We start from the raw sequence: 17,456 nt of genomic DNA on the forward strand, positions 1-17,456 counted from the left end.
AAAAATCATTTTTTTCAACAATTGTCATTATAGCTTTTTGACATGGTTTTTTACGAAAAAAAATACAAAAAGTTTCCCATACCGGGAATCGAACCCGAGCCTCCTGGGTGAAAGCCAGGTATCCTAGCCACTAGACCATATGGGATATTGATATTTTTATGAGAATTTATCGGAAATATATAGGCAGAAGTTTTTTGTATTTTTTGACGAAAAAAAAAACAAAAAAATTCCCATACCGGGAATCGAACCCGAGCCTCCTGGGTGAAAGCCAGGTATCCTAGCCACTAGACCATATGGGATATTGATGTTTTTATGAGAATGTGTCGGAAATATATAGGCAGATGTTTTTTGTATATTTTTACGAAAAAAAACAAAAAATTTCCCATACCGGGAATCGAACCCGAGCCTCCTCGGTGAAAGCCAGCTATCCTAGCCAAGTATTGTCAATACTCCTGTGTTTTATGCAATAAAAATACTTATAGACAATAGGTGGTGCTGGACAGAGTACGACGCGGTGGAGAGAGAGGGAATAATTAGTCTCTTTTTTACTAATTAACACGCCCGTGACGTTCAGATCTATGGTCCACCAGGCGCTATAGCTATTAAGCGTATCACTCGTTAAAACTGCTTGTGCCTGGTGATGAGGAGATAGTTGCGGTGAGAGGTTTTGTATCAGGAAGTAAGGTTATGGCCACATGGAGGGAGGATAAGTTGGACGTATTACGTGGGTTTTTGGAGGCCCATGGACCTACACCAGTGAGTACACAAGTGACACAGTCCTTAGCAGATGATCTTAACAACAGGTCGTTGGCTAGAGGTAGGCAGCGACGATCAGCTGCTGCAGTAAAAAAGAAGCTAGTGAAGTTGAGAAAGGAGGCGAGAGATGTGGGTGAAGTCCCACAGGGTTGCATAAGGAGGGCGAGATCGCCTAGATGGACAGAGGAGGAAGAGGAGAGGCTGGTGAGGCGGTTTACGGAGCAGAGGGGTGCTTCGATCGCGGAGAGAGTTCGGTTAATTGCACCGGAGTTTCCCAACAGGTCAGTGGGCATGCCAACTAAGCGGTTAAGAACTAAATCTCCCGAAATCTATCACATGGGGCAGAAAAATTTTCCGCGTGATGACCCTGAAGGTAACGCGCGTGATGAGCGCGGGCAATCTGGTACGCTGGCAGGTGAAATTGCTGCGAGAGGGGAAGGTGCCTTACCCGTCGAGGCAGGGTTGCGCCCTGCTAGTGATATTATCATCGTTGTGACAGATAGAGAGGAGGTTAACGGCGTGCCCCGAGAGGAGGAAAGGGGCGAAGGCAGGCCTCAGGAAGATGGGGAACCCACTGGGGAGCTCGACCGTGGTGAACCAGTCGCGCAGAGACGTACCGCTGCATTCAGAAGGATACTGGGGGCCTTGAATAAAAATCCGAAAAGCCCCCAATTCAGGTCAATGAAAATATCTGAGTATATATGTAAAAAGATCCTGAATGATGTCGATGCTATTCTGCAGACTGAAATGGAGATCATAAGAGGGAAAGGGCTTCCAGAGGCCCGGGAGAGGAAGGAAATCAAGCAGGCGATTCTGGCGGCGGTGGTTTTTCTAAAGCAGGAAAGTGGAGGGAGATCCAGGGATGAGCCACCGGAGTTCGTGAGGACGTCAAGGATGGTGGAGAAGTTGCGGAGGAGACTCAAGGTGGCAGAGAGCATGAAGGGCTGTGGTAGTAACCTCAATCCTGCGCAAAGGGCGGTCGTACATCAGTACGTGGAGGGACAGAGTCGAGTGTCTGAGGTTACGTGTGGGGATGCAGAAAGAGAAGTACAAGTCTCAGGCCCTTAGAAAGAGGTTCGCAAAAAATCCTGCGAAAAGGATAATTGAGGAGCCACCAGGTAGAGTGGACCTAGACCCTGGCACTGTGGAAAGCTATTTTAGAGAGTTTTTCAGTGCGGTGAAGGGGGATAGACCAGCGTCACCTATTTTTAATGCATGGATGAAAAGGCTGAGGGTCCATCGAGAAGAGGTGAACGTAAGAGAGCTGGAGGACGAGGTGTTGGTGGACGCAGTGAAGTCTGCCCTCAGGGAGACCAGACCATGGAAGGCCCCTGGGGAGGATGGAATCCCGGCAGGTGGTTACAAGCTGCTGAGCAGCGCGAGGGGGTACCTGGTGTCAGTCATAAGAGACACTCTTCGGGGCTTGAGGCACCTGAGCGAGGTGGACGTCAGGGGGCGAGTAGTGCTGCTGTATAAGAAAGGGGACCGTGCGCATCCGGTGAATTACAGGCCGATTGCGGTGTTGAATACAAACTACAAGCTTCTGACGAATGTCGTAACCCAGCTCATTCACAAGAATCTGCCAAAGGTGGGCCATCCCTAAGCAGCAGCTGGCTAAGGCCAAAATATCGGGTAGTCTCCAAGGAATGTTGATAGATTCGGCGCATTCCCAGGCGGCGAGGCTGAGGGTAACTCAATCGTCAATGAGATCACGCCCGTACAACTTTTCGGCATGGTATGATTTTTCAAAAGCGTACGATTCGATCCATCACCACCAGCTGATTCGGTTGATTGCGGTTATGCCGGTGACGCAAGGGGTGAGAGATGCCTTGAAGACGGCCACGAAGAGGTGGTCGATTGTTATACAGGTGGGACGGGGGATGACGAAGCCGATCAGAGTGGCGAGGGGAGTGTACCAGGGAGATACGGTCAGCCCTCTGCTATTCATCCTTATTACTGCCGGAATTTTGGACTGGCTGAGGATGGATGGAGCGATAAATAGGGTCACCAGAGGTCAGCACGTAGTGCTAGCATTTATGGATGATATTAAATGCCATGCCCAATCTCAAAAGAGGATTAGCATTATGACGAGGGTGTTGACTGCGGCGGCGACGGAGGTGGGACTAAGTCTGAACAACTCCATGTGCGGAGTCTTTGTGGTGCAGCCTGGAGAGGAGCATCGGAAGAAGGAGCAGGGGGCGGATGGAGGGGTGGGGAAGCAGTGAGGCCCAGGGAGGAGTTAGCTCGAGATGAGGTGTTTCTTCCTGAGATCAGGGAAGGGTACAAATACCTTGGCATAAAACAGTTGGAGCGGACCTGGGGGTTAACGAAGTGACGGTCAGGGGTAAGGTTTTACAGGAGACTGTAGCCATTTTGTCATCTAAGTTGGCAGTACCTCAGAAGATCCACTTATTCAACACTTCGGTCGTGCCTGCAGCAACATATGTCCTGGGGAACCTATACCCTGATGAGCAGCAGAGAACTTCTGTAGTAGTTCTACTGTAGTGCAGACAGTTGGACACCGAGGTCAGAAAAATGCTTCTGGAGAAGAAGCTTAAAGGGTACTCCACGGCGACAGCGGGAATGTATCTGTGCGGATTGAGGAGGGTTGGGGCTTATGTCGATTGCGGAGTATGTGGAACAGCAGCAGGTGCGGCGAGGAGTGTACCTTCAGCTCTACCCGGATATGAAGGAGGCGATGGCGCAATTCCAGAGGTTGGCGAGGAAGGGGTGGAGGAATCCCATAACAGATGTGGCAAGGATTCTCCAGAGGTATGGACTGGAGGTCCCACAAGCGGTCCCACACTGATTGGGAGGAGCTGACGCCGGATGGGGTCATGTCGGTGTGTAGGAAGGCGGCCAAGGAGGTAGAAGCAAGGCAGGAGGATTGTCATTTCCCGAGATGAGGCCATGAGACCATGAGAACAATTTGAATATTATATTTCGAACATTTGTAGAAACATTATATTGGGTATCGTAGAGGGTCCAGGTGGCCTACACGAATACTCCTGTGTTTCATGCAATAAAAATACTTGTAGACTGCACTTCAATTCCAAGTAAACTTTGGGAACGACGAACTTGCTTTTCTTTTTCATTTGTTTAATGGCTCCCTCTGAACTGCTGAGCAATAATTATACGGGTGACTTATCAAGGGTTATTGATTGGTTAGAACTTAGTAGTCACCAGATGGAATTGGAATTGAAATCGTTCCCATGCGAATTGAATGCCTAACCCAACAAACTCGGCTAAGGTCTGTTTGTTTCGGCCACTTGAAGCGCTTCAGATGGGTCAGGTTCACAACTTACGTAAATTTAGTTTGATTAGGCTTGCGCAGTTTTGGTTGACTAGATTAAAAAATTATTCATTCACAATTTAATATGATTTCAAATGAATCAATAAGAACATAATTTTGAGTTCTAAACTGTTAATTGAGTTTCTGTGTTGAAAAATTCTATTTAGCAGTATAACTTCAAAGAAGTACTAAAAATTCTATTCATTGACGAGTAAAAAAAAACTTTCCAATCAGTGAGAATGAGTGGTGAAAGACTTGAAATGAGCAAAATAACGAACATTCTCAGAGAACGGATGTCTCCGAATTTTGGTTGTTGCATCTATACTCAAAAAGACAGCGCACTCTGTACTCTTATATTGCACAGAGTAATTGACGCGATAGTCGAATTTATTCTATGTTGATCCTTCCCGGAGGTGTTACCTGATCTACCGATTTATTAGAGATGAAGCTATGATGTTAGGGCGAATTGGGGGGAAGTGATTTAGCCAGAGTAAAAGTTAAGAAATACGTGAATTACAAAACCCTTTGATGATGTACTTTATTTGTGGCGTAAGCCACGCGTCTTGAAATATTAAAGGTGCACTGTTGGTTGAACGTCTCGAATTCATTGATGACTGTCTTTATAATTCACTGGATAATCTCTCGGTATTGAATAGATAAAGAACTCAAAATTGATTCACACTGACTCGAAATTAACTAATATTTGAGTTTAATAGAGACGCTACAGTGAGGAATCGACTCAATATCTCGCACTGAGATGTAATTCCCTGATGTTGACTCTTCCCTAGGTCTACTCCTTGGTACGGCCAGCCTTTCTCCGGTATGGCTGCTAACGACGAGGGATCCGAAAGCAATAAAATAAAAAGTCTAAGGAACGTGATTGCAATAATTAACCACAATTCACTTAAACGCATTGTATAATTGATAAATACAATTTTGATAAACTATTTCACAATATTACGGTCTACAACAATAACTATTGCATTTGATAATAACTTGATATGGAACGGATATTTGGTTAAAAATGCGAGATCAGAACTTAGCGTTGTGCCGCGATAGTTTCTCTTTGGAATCTTCATTGGTACTAACTTATTATATATTTTTTAATTCCACGCTTCACGTACAGTGTTGAGAATGAGGGTAAAGAAGATTCGCTTGTAGAGAGAGGGTACAAAAATTTTCCTATTGGTGGAAAGCTATTTGGAAGTGTGAAAAGTTCGGGCTGTGCGACACCGACCACAGTACGTTGGGGCCTTTATTGAGGTCCGGAGAGACAAAAAAAGGAGAGGGTCAGAATGGACTTGGTTTACATTTTTTTAGATCTGTGTGTGACTTTCCGTCTCTAGATTTTTACATCTATATGAGACTTTTACAATAATTCGATATAAAAAACTTCGCAACAATGAAAACTTGGGACTTTTTAAACTTCACAACGACAAATTTTTAAAAAATCAAAATTGCAGAAGTTGACTAAAAGAAATTGTACGTTGCCATAAATTTTGAAAGAAATTCATTACAAACGAACCGTCCCTATGATGCGACGTCCCTAACAAAACGTGATAATAGATGAAACTCCCCATACTACAACATTCCCAACAATTTTACAGAATATTTATCAACATAGAAAACTTCATACGAACTAGAACTTTACAATACAGTAGATTTCCGATAGTCATACGCTTGATCGCAAAGCCTTCCCCGCATAACCCGTTGTGGTACATCACGGTACCCTACTTTTCACCTTTTTGTAATAGTGTATGTGCACCACCTTGCTTTTCTTCTGGCGCACTAATACTTCGACGGAACCCTTACTTCCCTCACACCGACACGTCTCGTAATCTTCCTACCACCATGAGTTGATCCTTTTTTCAAGAAGCACTCTTGGCGGTCTTATCGACTTAGACTTTTTTGAGAAGGTAAACCTAGAGGCCCAAATTGATTGCCGATTTTCTGAATTTCTGAAGTTTTGAAGTTGGATTTTTGAACTTGGGCCCATGACTTTGCAGCTCTTGGGAGTCTACTCCAGTAAGCTCACTAAAGGCCTTCGCCTCAGATAAAATTTACGGAATAATACCTCATAACTACAGACACTTTTAGGGAACTTTATTCGGAACTTTAATTCGGAAGTTTTTTGGCCAATTCACGAACTAATGGCGCCAGGTGGCTACCCACTTGTCAATGGATCAGACAAGGATAGCATCCATCAGGCCCTGCTACCATGTGTTTCAGTTTTGCAAAAACTCCCTGATTATTAAAGCTTCTCCACATTGAAAAGTTGGTAGCTGTGGAATTTTTATCATATAATTTTACAATACATCTGCAAGAATTTCACATTAACCGAAATTTACCGGAAAAACTTGAAATTACCCCGTCAAGTATAGTGCCTTTGGCAACCGGACTTCACGGCCGGCGCTCAGAGGTAATTATTAACTATGTTATGGGTCCATATGTTGTATAGTCGCCGTACTTGGGGGCTAAAATAAACTTCAGGAAAAAAGTCATTCCCACTGAAACTTCACAATAGCAAGTTCATTATGAAACTTTATATTACCAAAAATTTCAAAAGAATATCATATATATTGTAATTGTACTATAATAAGACAACCATAATGTAATTGTGTAATGGCAATTTCACCAGTGCGACTTCACATTGATAACTTCACATGAAAAAATGTATTGGAAACTAAATTTTTGCTAAAAAATTTCACCACAAGAATATCTCTGCCTACATATCTCCGATACATTCTCATAAAAATATCAATATCCCATTGGTCTATGAATAAGTTTTTATTGCAGAAAAAAAAAGTTACAATGTATGCCATATTCGACACTTCTTCATACCTCACTACAATTCTTTTTTTTAAATATATATAAAAAGATACAGTCAACGTTTAACATATTCCCAAGTCAAGTCAATCACTCAATTAATTCGGGTTCAATGTCCCCCGAATACACGTCAAAAAATCAACAAGAGCAGAACTAGAGGAAGATAAACAAGAAAGAGTCAATTGGTCCCCCCCCCCCATCCCTCCTCGTGGTTGTCTTGTTGGGTCTCATGTCGGACTTCCCTCACCGCTGGCTGCATGGCTCCTCCGGACAAGAATTTTGCAGGTGGTAAACGCAACACTGTATGCACACCTCTTCAGGCATGCCTCCATATGCCAGGCTTGGACTCCAAGGTTCTGAGTGATGTTGATCACGCCCTGCGGCTCCTCCATAGGACCCACCTCACCTAAGGCTCCCAATACCAGGACACCAAGCTTCGCGTCACATCCGTGCGCCCTCCTCAGTTGTTCCAGTAAGTTTCTCTCCCTGGGGAACTCGTTGACATTATCCGGGGTAACGTGGATCTCTGAGTTTACCTCATACCTCACCCGTTTGAGATTCTCTTGGTCTTTCAGGTTTTGAATATGGGCTACAGAGACTTCTATCACATAAACCATCCTCGGGTGAGTCGTTGTTAAGAAAATGTCTGGTTTATTGTGATGCAGTACTTGGTCTGTTGCCACTCCCCCAACTGCGCTGATCTCTAGTACGACCACTGCTTCGCATTCGTATTCCGCGAACAGTGACGCTGATCCGAAGTTCAGCTGGTTCTTAACGACAGCCGGCGCCCCAGTGGCCGCGAGGATCGCCTCGAGAATCCAATAGACTACAAAATTGTGCCTCTTTGTGTACTCCGGGACTACGCATGATGACATCACATAGTAAGCATTGTCCATCGCGTCACAACCTCCTCCTGGCGTCTGGGATCGCTCCAAGCAGGGGAAGCTGTTCCTCCATTACAGCGTATAGTACTCTGGCCATCCAGAGCTCCAAATAAATTGAGGTCAGTGCAGGCGTTTCCACCACGCATCCCTCCTCCCCAAATGTGGCCGATGTCCTGGCATACGCTACTTTATTCCACCTCTTGTGCACTCTGCATTTGAGCTGCTCGGTCTCCAGCGCTCTAGCCACCCTCTTGCATGAGTCCATCGCAATATCCGTCGATATCTTCCTCTGAGCCCCAAGCTGTTCAGGTACTATGACGCCATATTTCTGACAGATTTTCGTTCATTATCAAGGAAAACTCCTCGCTTGTCGGTAACATTCCATTTATATGCTATTCTGATCATTAAGAGAAAACATCTCCCGGATCATTGACAAAGTCATGAAGCTTGCGAATATGAACTCGATTTTCAAGCCCCCCCCCCCACTGAAGAAAAAGCCAACTTTGAAAGAAAAAAGAAAATGAGTAGTTTTTCTAAATATTAGAGAATAATTTTTTTTGCGCGATTTTTCTTCACCCCCCCACCCTGAAGAAAATATGAGGAAAGTTTGTTGATTTTTCATTATTTTTTTATTAGTCTGAAGAATTAATAAACATAATCTCAACAATATAAAAAATCAAAAAGTATCTCATCACCACCCCACAACCGTCACAAACTGCAAACTCAACAATGATCAAAATGAAAGAACTAATGAAGACTCATCAACTTCAACAAATTCCAATATCAACAACAAAGAGAACTTGAATGTAATGAATCTCCTCAAAAATCCCCCGTTAAATATATCTGTTACTTTTAATAATTGTTCAAATATTTCAATCTATCTGACAAAAAAATATGAGTAATGATAATAATAATAATAATAATAATAATAATTTATGTTTATAATTCTTCTTACTAATAAAAAAATAATGAAAAATCAACAAACTTTCCTCATATTTTCTTCACGATGGGGGGGGGGGGGAGAAAAATCCCGCAAAAAAAATTATTCTCTAATATTTGGAAAAAATACTCATTTTCTTTTTTCTTTCAAAGTTGGCTTTTTCTTGATAGCATTTCTCTGCTTCCTGAGCGTTTCGAAGTATATTATCTGTTAGTATTTCATCGTATTCACTAAACATATCTTCTTGTGTATTCATATTTCACTTTTTGAGTTAATTATTTATTATTATGTAGTTTATTTTTTAGCTTTTTGCACTGCGATTTGTTTCGTTAAATAGTGTCTAATGGATCAGCTGATCGGTGTATGGTTGGGATAATGGGTTATGTTTGTACCGCAAGATGTCGCTAGGGGTTATTGAGAAAGTGTAAAATACCGGGGGGCCTATTCTCGAAATATTTCCGTGCGCGGAATCGACTCCGTTGACGGAACGCCTATATGATTCCTATACGCAATTCGTTTACGAAGCCACTTCCGTGCACGGAAATATTTCGAGAATAGGCCCCCAGTAAAATAGCATAGGACGCGTGTAAAACTGGGAACGTCTGTTAAGTGAAGAACGATTGGTGGTGCGTATAAAATTCGACTTACCGACCTCCAAACGCCCCTGTTAACCTGTACTTTACACGCACGCATGACATAAACGTCATGATTACTAAGGGCACTTTCGCGGTGAGAATATGACTTGGCCAGACTTGAGCAGAATCGGTTGAAGGTAGAGAAAGATAAGAAAAAACGTTCGTGGTTTTGGAATGTACTCTTTTAGTCATTTGTAATTTTTTTCTATTTCCAAACGTTGATGAGACGAGAATGCTTATCCCTAGTTTGGTCGTTTTTATCTTATCTTACCATTGACTGACAGAGCATAAAAATACGAAAAAATTGAAATTTATTAATTGATGTGTCTAGAAAATGATAGTAATTTTTAAAATTGATCTAATATCGCAAATTCCAGTAGAAACCAGATTATTTCTAACATACGAATCTTTTTTTTCCACGTTAATTGAAATTACCCGTTGTGCGACGTTGCCGAAAACTCGCTGAACGCATCCGGTAGTGTAGAGTGAATTCGGCAACGCTCGAGCCTGAATAACACGGCAGCAAATCCGCGCGGAGGTGAACAACGACGCAAGTTCGCATATGGTGACCAAACTAGGGTTAATGTTGAAAAATATATTGATTGATTTACTCCACCAACCACTTAATGACATGAATAATTTTCTCCTCTGTGTCCTTACTCTTCTTATCACAATTACTATCACGACCGTCAGTCAATTTTTACTCATGGTGAATTGCGTTAATTTTGCAGTGAAACCTAACAGGATTCTCGCCAATTATAGTAATTATGAGTGGGATGAAGAAGAGGATCTTGACGAATTATTGAAGCAGTTCGAAGATAATCAGCGAATTGACAGCGATTTTGAGTGCAATTTAGAGCCCACTAAGCCAAAAAAAAAGCTTGATTATGTCTCCAAACCTTACGGCCGTTTTCAATCGCGATAAAATCAGCGATCGTATGCCAGCGCGTGTGATCGCTGCTTTCCTCTTGACATTTGGTTTCACTGTAGATGATTTCTATTTAAACCGAGAAACAATCCGTCGTAACAGAGGCAAAAAGCGTAAAGCTTTGAGTAACACTATTAAAGATAACAAAAAACGGATCTTTTACTACGGTTCATTGGGACGGCAAGCAATTATCGGCACTAGAGAACAAATATGAGAAGATCGAACGAGTTCCTGTTCTTATATCAGGCATTGACGGAGATGAATTACTCGGAGTTCCACAGCTAGAAAGCAGAACTGGTGAAGCGGAAGCCAATGCCATTTTTAAGTGTTTGAACGAAAGGGGATTTCTTGATATTATATGTACCATGGTATTCGATACCTCAGCTAGCAATACTGGCAGTTCAAATGGCGCGTGTCCGACTGAAAAAATTATTGGGAAGAAATCTATTACATCTTGCTTCTGGGCATAATGTATTTGAGCTGCTGCTGAAAGCTGCCTTTCATATTTCCATGGGTCCTATCTCTGACCCAGATATTTTTATTTTCAAACAATTTCAACGACAATGGCAGTACTTGAAGAAAGGAGAATTGTCGCCAGGAGTCCAAGATGTAGAAATTCAAGCCGCAGTCAAGGATAATGTGAAAGATGCCCTCTATGCCCTGTTATGAACGAATAATTTCATCTTCCTTTGGCTGATTGTGAATGTCAGGCTTAAACTCTTTTTCATTCATTGCTTCACAGATTGATAGCATTCGAATGGACTACAGGGAGTTTGTGGAGTAGGTGATTATGTTTCTGGGCGGCAATCTTCCAGATGGCAATTGGTTTCGAGCTAGGTGGATCCCCTAGGTGAACCCCATTCATCATGCTAGATGGATCGCGAAAGCAATTTATTCACTCAAATTTTTTTTATAAAGAGATCAATTTTCTTTGAAAGTTCATGAGATATCAGGTTTGAGGAGTATTAGTATTTTTATTGTTCGTTTCTACCTCAAGAGTTGGTTCACAACCCCAAATGTAGTTGAAGCAGCAAAAATGACCTAGAATTATTGAAAAAATTGGCAGCTGAAAATAACTCTGCGTTGTCAAAAATGTATAATACTGTTTGGAAAATTTATGAATCATCTCTGGTAATTATCAGAAGAGTTGATCGCGTTCGCCTTTTGTTTTCGAATGGAAGCATTGCAATCGTTCGATTTTCACATTTTCTAATTTTGCTTGGAAATGATGCACAATGGTCTGAAACGTAAAAATACGAAGTTTGGGCACCATGTCTGTGCGTGACACTGTCCAGTCGGTGGCAATTTTTTCGTAAATTTGATAATTAAACGGGAAAAATCATTCCCAAAAGTTTGAAATTTTTTCAGTTGGTATAACTTGAGACTAACTCCATGCCAAACTTCAGCTTGATCCGTCCATTAGTTTTTGAGCAATAGCCATTCGTTTTTCAACGTTTTCTCGTAAATATCTCGGAAAATACCCAACCGATTTCAGTAATTTTTTTTCAAAATATTCGGCATGATGTCCTCTATCTAAATCAATCAAAACATATATACCCGTTCATACAAAGTTTTTGAAATATTTGAATTTTTCTGTTTTTGACTTGAAATCCTTGTTCGCGCTCTAACTTGAGTAACAATTCAGATATTGACTTGAAATTTGGCATGAAGCTGTCTCTTATCATCGCAAGGACCTGTATGGAAGATGGGCTCAATCGGTCAATTAGTTTCGGACACATTCAACTTTGTATGTAAACCTAATGTCTTGAATATCTCAATAACGAGTCAGCCGATCTCAATGATTTTTTTTTCAAAATATTCGGCTTGATGTCTTGTATCTAAATCAATCAAAACATATACCCGTTCATACAAAGTTTTTGAGATATTTAGATTTTTCTGTTTTTGACTTGAAATCCTTGTTCGCGCTCTAACTTGTGTAAAAATCGAGATATTCGAGATATTCTTTAAAATTTTTAATGTTGACTCCAATTTTCTAGATATCGATCCGATATTGTGGGGAGAAAACAAAGAATATATTAAGGTTTCAAAATTTGTGAACTCACTTCAGGTGACGAATGATCTGGCCGAAAGGAGTGTGGCTCTGATCACCGAGTATAATGCTCACGAAAAATGAAAAGAGGACACAAGATGCGGAAGTTGACACTTGAGTGTACAAGGGAAAGTTTTCGTTAGAAAATTACTTGAAGAAGCAGGAGGCAGCAAACATATGACACTGAGCATATCACGGAGTGATTTCTAAATGATTTTTCGCCATCAATACGTTGATGGGGAGCTTCCGAATGATTTCTTTCTCGTATATTTTTCCGTTCACATCATCTTCATTTAAATTCACTTCATCTTCATCTTATATAACGATTTGTAAATTCTCCACAAAAACATCTTTTAAATGAATTACTTTAGCTTACGAACTTTTGAATGGTTGATCAATAATTTGGAAAAAAATGGAAATCAACAATACTGAAATTTCAGCCTTTGACTTCAACTCCCACGCATGTAATAGCACGTAAACAACAAGCTTCATTCAAGAAGAATAACCATCTGATGCAGCCCATCTGCAATATAAAATACTATAATGATAAGAGGAAGCTCCACGCTGAATTTCGATTCAATATATCGATTTTTCGAAAAACCGAAAAATAGAAATATCTCGGCAACTTTGTTCGAACGGGTATGCATATTTTGATTAATTAAAATAGAAGACGTCGAGACGAACATTTCGAAAAAGAAATCGTTGAAATCGGTTGGATATTTTTTGAGATATTAGCGAAAAAACAACTTAGAATCAACGATGTGCAATGAAAATTGTAAAAATAGTTAGAATAGAGCTATTGTTATGATTCAAATTCTATTGATATTTGTATAAACTGGTCGATTAAACGAGGTTATTTTTGAAAAAAAAAATATATAAAATCATGTTTTTTTTCATTTTTAAGATAACAACATATGGTATCGATAGCCGAAGGTCGGTCCTTTCCCAATAAAGGTCCGCCCGGCAGGCCAAATTTTTTTTCTAGGTTCAATTTTACTGTATATGGCCGTCGTAAAAACACCGGACAAGCTGGACACCTGTCTCTACCCAAAAATTTGTCAACGTTCTTTCGTCTTTTTCTGTACATTGGCGTTGTAGAACAATTTTTTTCTCTTTTAAAAGGCTTGTTAGATAGTTCATCGACAATTTGATCCAAATGACATTACTGAGGGGAGCTCAGCAAGCTTCTTTGTATACGTGTCTGAAAATCCCATAATTGAGGCAAAATTCATATTTTTATTTTAAAAACCACTCGTTATTTTGATGAAAAAATTGTTCTATTCTCTTCTTTACTGCCAGTAAGTTTACGGAGTTGGTACCGCCAAGTTCAGCGATTCAGTCTTAAAAAATAATGTTATCACATTTGATCTGTACAAAACATGTTACATTCCATAAAAATTGAAGAAATTCGCGCCAACCTTAAGATTCATGTTGAAAATTTGCAAAAATTCACATGGATTCTTCCTTTTTTTTCTCATCATCTTCCGAAATTAGAATTTTGAAATCTGTTTTAGTTCTCCCGTGGGTCTCTCTATTTCTCAATGATTTTCTTCGCAGGATTTTTCGCGATTTTTTCCCGCAGCTGCTGAGCCTCGTGCAATTTTTCTGTGCGTCTGCACGCTTGGAAAGTACTTGCACTCTATCCCTCCACTTCGCAACATACCCCCTGAGGTTGATCTTCGTCCTTCTCAGCTCCTTTATCAGTGCCCTATGGGCAGTTGTGGGGATGCTGCTGCCTCGCAGACGCTCAGCTGTTCGGACTTTTTTACGGATCTTCTTGAGCGCTCTGTTTTTCGCGATAAAAGCGGACGGCTTCGACCCCTTCCCCACAGACTCGTTCTTTAGCAGTACTAGCGCAGGATCAGCTTCTTCACCTGCTTTCTCTCCTGAGCATCCGGTAGGCCTCTGGCTCTGGCGGCATTTATTTCATGCTCTAAAATTGCATTTATATCAGCCAGGGATTTTTTCTCTATAGGTTTAGACAATGCTACTGACCTGAACTAGGAGATCTTTCGATTTCTCTTGAGAGCCCCCAGTACACCCTTGAAGTCCTCCCTCAGTCTCTCTGGCATGCTCGCTGCATCAGTCTGGTTGTCAGTGCTCTCCTCCAAGTCAACTCCATTTTCCTCCAGTTGGTCTGGGCTTTCAGCGCAATCCGGCGGTTTTCCTGGCACCTCAAGCACAACCACTTCCACATAAGGCAGGTCTCCTGGCGCGGATAAAGCAGGGTCCTCGGTAAGCGGCAATTCGACGCCCAAGCGCAACCGCCGTTCGCCGTTTTTTGCCCCCTCGCCTCCCTCACCAACAAGTGCGAACGTCTCAACACTCACTATGAGATGATAAATTTCGCCAAATTTGGTTCATAGTCTGTCTGCCATGGACCCCACTGATCTCGAAGGGAACTCCTCCGCTATGGCCTGAATTGTTTTCACTTTATGTTCTCCTAATTACTCAGCATACCTCCTAGCCAGCCTTTTCTCCTCGTCCTCTGTCCACATTGGCGATCTGGCTCTCTTGATGCATCCCTGTGGGACCTCAGCCCACCTCGCTATGCGAAACTCCATCCTGACATGATGGTGACGCGCAAGTACTTTGAGAGCGCAGTTGGGGGAGTGGCAACAGACCAAGTACTGCATTACAATAAACCATACATTTTCTTAACAACGACTCACCCGAGGATGGTTTATGTGATAGAAGTCTCTGTAGCCCATATTCAAAACCTGAAAGACCAAGAGAATCTCAAACGGGTGAGGTATGAGGTTAACTCAGAGATCCACGTTACCCCGGATAATGTCAGCGAGGTCCCCAGGGAGAGGAACTTACTGGAACAACTGAGGAGGGCGCACGGATGTGACGCGAAGCTTGGTGTCCTGGTATTGTGAGCCCTGGGTGAGGTGGCTCGTACGGAGGAGCTGCAGGGCGTGAACAACATCGGTCAGAACCTTGGAGTTCCAGCCTGGCGTATGGAGGCATGCCCGAAGAGGTGTGCATACAGTGTTGCGTTTACCACCTGCAAAATTCTTGTCCAGAGGAGCCATGCAGTCAGCGGTGAGAGAAGTGCGACACGAGACCGAAAAAGATGATGATGGGGGGGGGGGCAATTGACTTTCTCTTGTTCATCTTCCTCTAGCTCCGCTCTTTTTGATTTTTTGACATGTATTCGGGGGACATTGCCCCGAATTAATTGAGTGATTGACTTGACTTGGATATATGTTAAACGTTGACTGTATCTGTTTATATATATATTTCAAACAAAACAATTGTAGTGACATATGGAGGAGTGTCGAATATGGCATACATTGTACCTTTTTTTTCCTGCAATAAAAACTTATTAATAGACCATATGGGATATTGATATTTTTATAAGAATGTATCGGAGATACATAGGCAGAGGTATACTTGTGGTGAAATTTTTAGCAAAAATTTTGGTTGCAATACATTTTTTCGTGTGAAGTTGTTATCAATGTGAAGTCGCACTGGTAAAATTGCCATTACACAATTACTTTATGGCTGTCTTATTATAGTAAAGTTACAATATATATGATATTCTTTTGAAATTTTTGGTAATATAAAGTTTCATAATGAACTTATTATTGTGAAGTTTCAGTGAGTATGACTTTTTTCCTGAAGTTTATTTTAGCCTCCAAGTACGGCGACTATACAATATATGGACCCATAACATAGTTAATAATTGCCTCCAAGCACCGGCCGTGAAGTTCGGTTGCCGAAAGCACCGTACTTGACAGGGTAATTTGAAGTTTTTCCGGTAAATTTCGGTTAATGTGAAATTCTTGCAGATGTACTGTGAAATTATATGATTAAAATTTTACAGCTGCCAACTCTTCAATGAGGAGAAACTTTAATAATCAGGGAGTTTTTGCAAAACTGAAACAGGTGGTAGCAGGGCGCCATCCACTCCATTTGCCGAAGGCCTTGAACTAAGGTGGCCTGATGCATGTTATCCTTGTCTGATCCATTGACAAGTGGGTAGCCATCTGGCGCCATTAGTTCGTGAATTGGCCAAAAAACTTCCCAATTATAAAGTTCCCTAAAAGTGTATGCTGTGATGAGGTATGATATTATTCCGTAAATTTTGTCTGAGGCGAATGCCTTTAGTGAGCTTACTGGAGTAGACTCCCAAGAGCTGCAAAGTCATGGGCCCAAGTTAAAAAATCCGACTTAAAAACTTCAGAAACTCAGAAAATCGGCAATCAGATTTGGGCCTCTAGGTTTACTTTCTCAAAAAATCTAAGTCGATAAGGCCGCCAAGAGTGGTGCTTCTTGAGAAAAGAATCAACTCATGGTGGCAGGAAGATTACGAGACGTGTCGGTGTGAGAGAAGTAGGGGTTCCGTCGAAGTATTAATGCGCCAGAAGAAAAGCAGGGTAGCGCACATACACTATTACAAAAAGATGAAAAGTAAGGTACCGTGATGTACCACAATGGGTTATGCGGGGAAGGCATTGCGATCAAGTGTATGACTATCGGGAATCTACTGTATTGTGAAGTTCTAGTTTGTATGAAGTTTTCTTTGCTGATAAATATTCTGTAAAATTGTTAGGAATGTTGTAGTATGGGGAGTTTCATCTATGATCAAGTTTAGTTAGGGACGTCGCATCATAGGGACGGGTCGTTTATAATGAATCTCTTTCAAAACTTATGGCAACGTACAATTTTTTTTTCAGTTAAAATCTGCAAATATTGAGTTATGGAAAAGTTGTTTTTGTTTTAGGCACGTAGAAGTCGTAGCATCCAAAAATTTGATTTCAGAAAACCCTTGTCAACTCATTCGTACAAAAAATTATTTTTCTCGAAAGTTCAGGCACTTTCGCTAGCCAGCCCACATACGAAAAAATGAATGGCCCGAGCTTGGCCCAAGCCCGGTGGCCGGCCTGCCGAACTTCGGGACCCGTTCCTCAACCGGGACCGCGCCGGACTTGGTTGAAACCTGGAATGATAACATCGGGCCAGGTCTGGGCGCCCATCTCGGCCCAGCGTTGATTGCCAGTCGTTGGCCAGGCTCAATTAAACATTACTTAATTACATGAATATGATAATATGGGTGATTGAAATACAAGTAATTTAATATTACTCCTCAGCATTCGTAATAGGTTCAACGAGGAAAAAAAATCAATACCGGCATGC

General features: G+C 41.7%; 1 protein-coding gene and 2 non-coding genes across 3 annotated transcripts in view; all 3 read right to left on the reverse strand.

Moving 5' to 3' along the window:
• LOC107036662 overlaps positions 1-17,456 on the reverse strand; it is an 81,701-nt gene that overhangs the window by 8,158 nt on the left and 56,087 nt on the right. The window lies entirely within an intron of this gene.
• On the reverse strand, positions 74-145 carry Trnae-uuc. The gene has a single exon. It is a non-coding gene; the product is annotated as a tRNA-Glu (tRNA).
• Positions 228-299, reverse strand: Trnae-uuc. Its single transcript has one exon. It is a non-coding gene; the product is annotated as a tRNA-Glu (tRNA).

The sequence above is a fragment of the Diachasma alloeum genome, unplaced genomic scaffold (genome assembly GCF_001412515.2).
Source record: "Diachasma alloeum isolate Michigan unplaced genomic scaffold, Dall2.0 Dall_scaffold_00210, whole genome shotgun sequence".
Lineage (NCBI taxonomy): Eukaryota > Metazoa > Arthropoda > Insecta > Hymenoptera > Braconidae > Diachasma > Diachasma alloeum.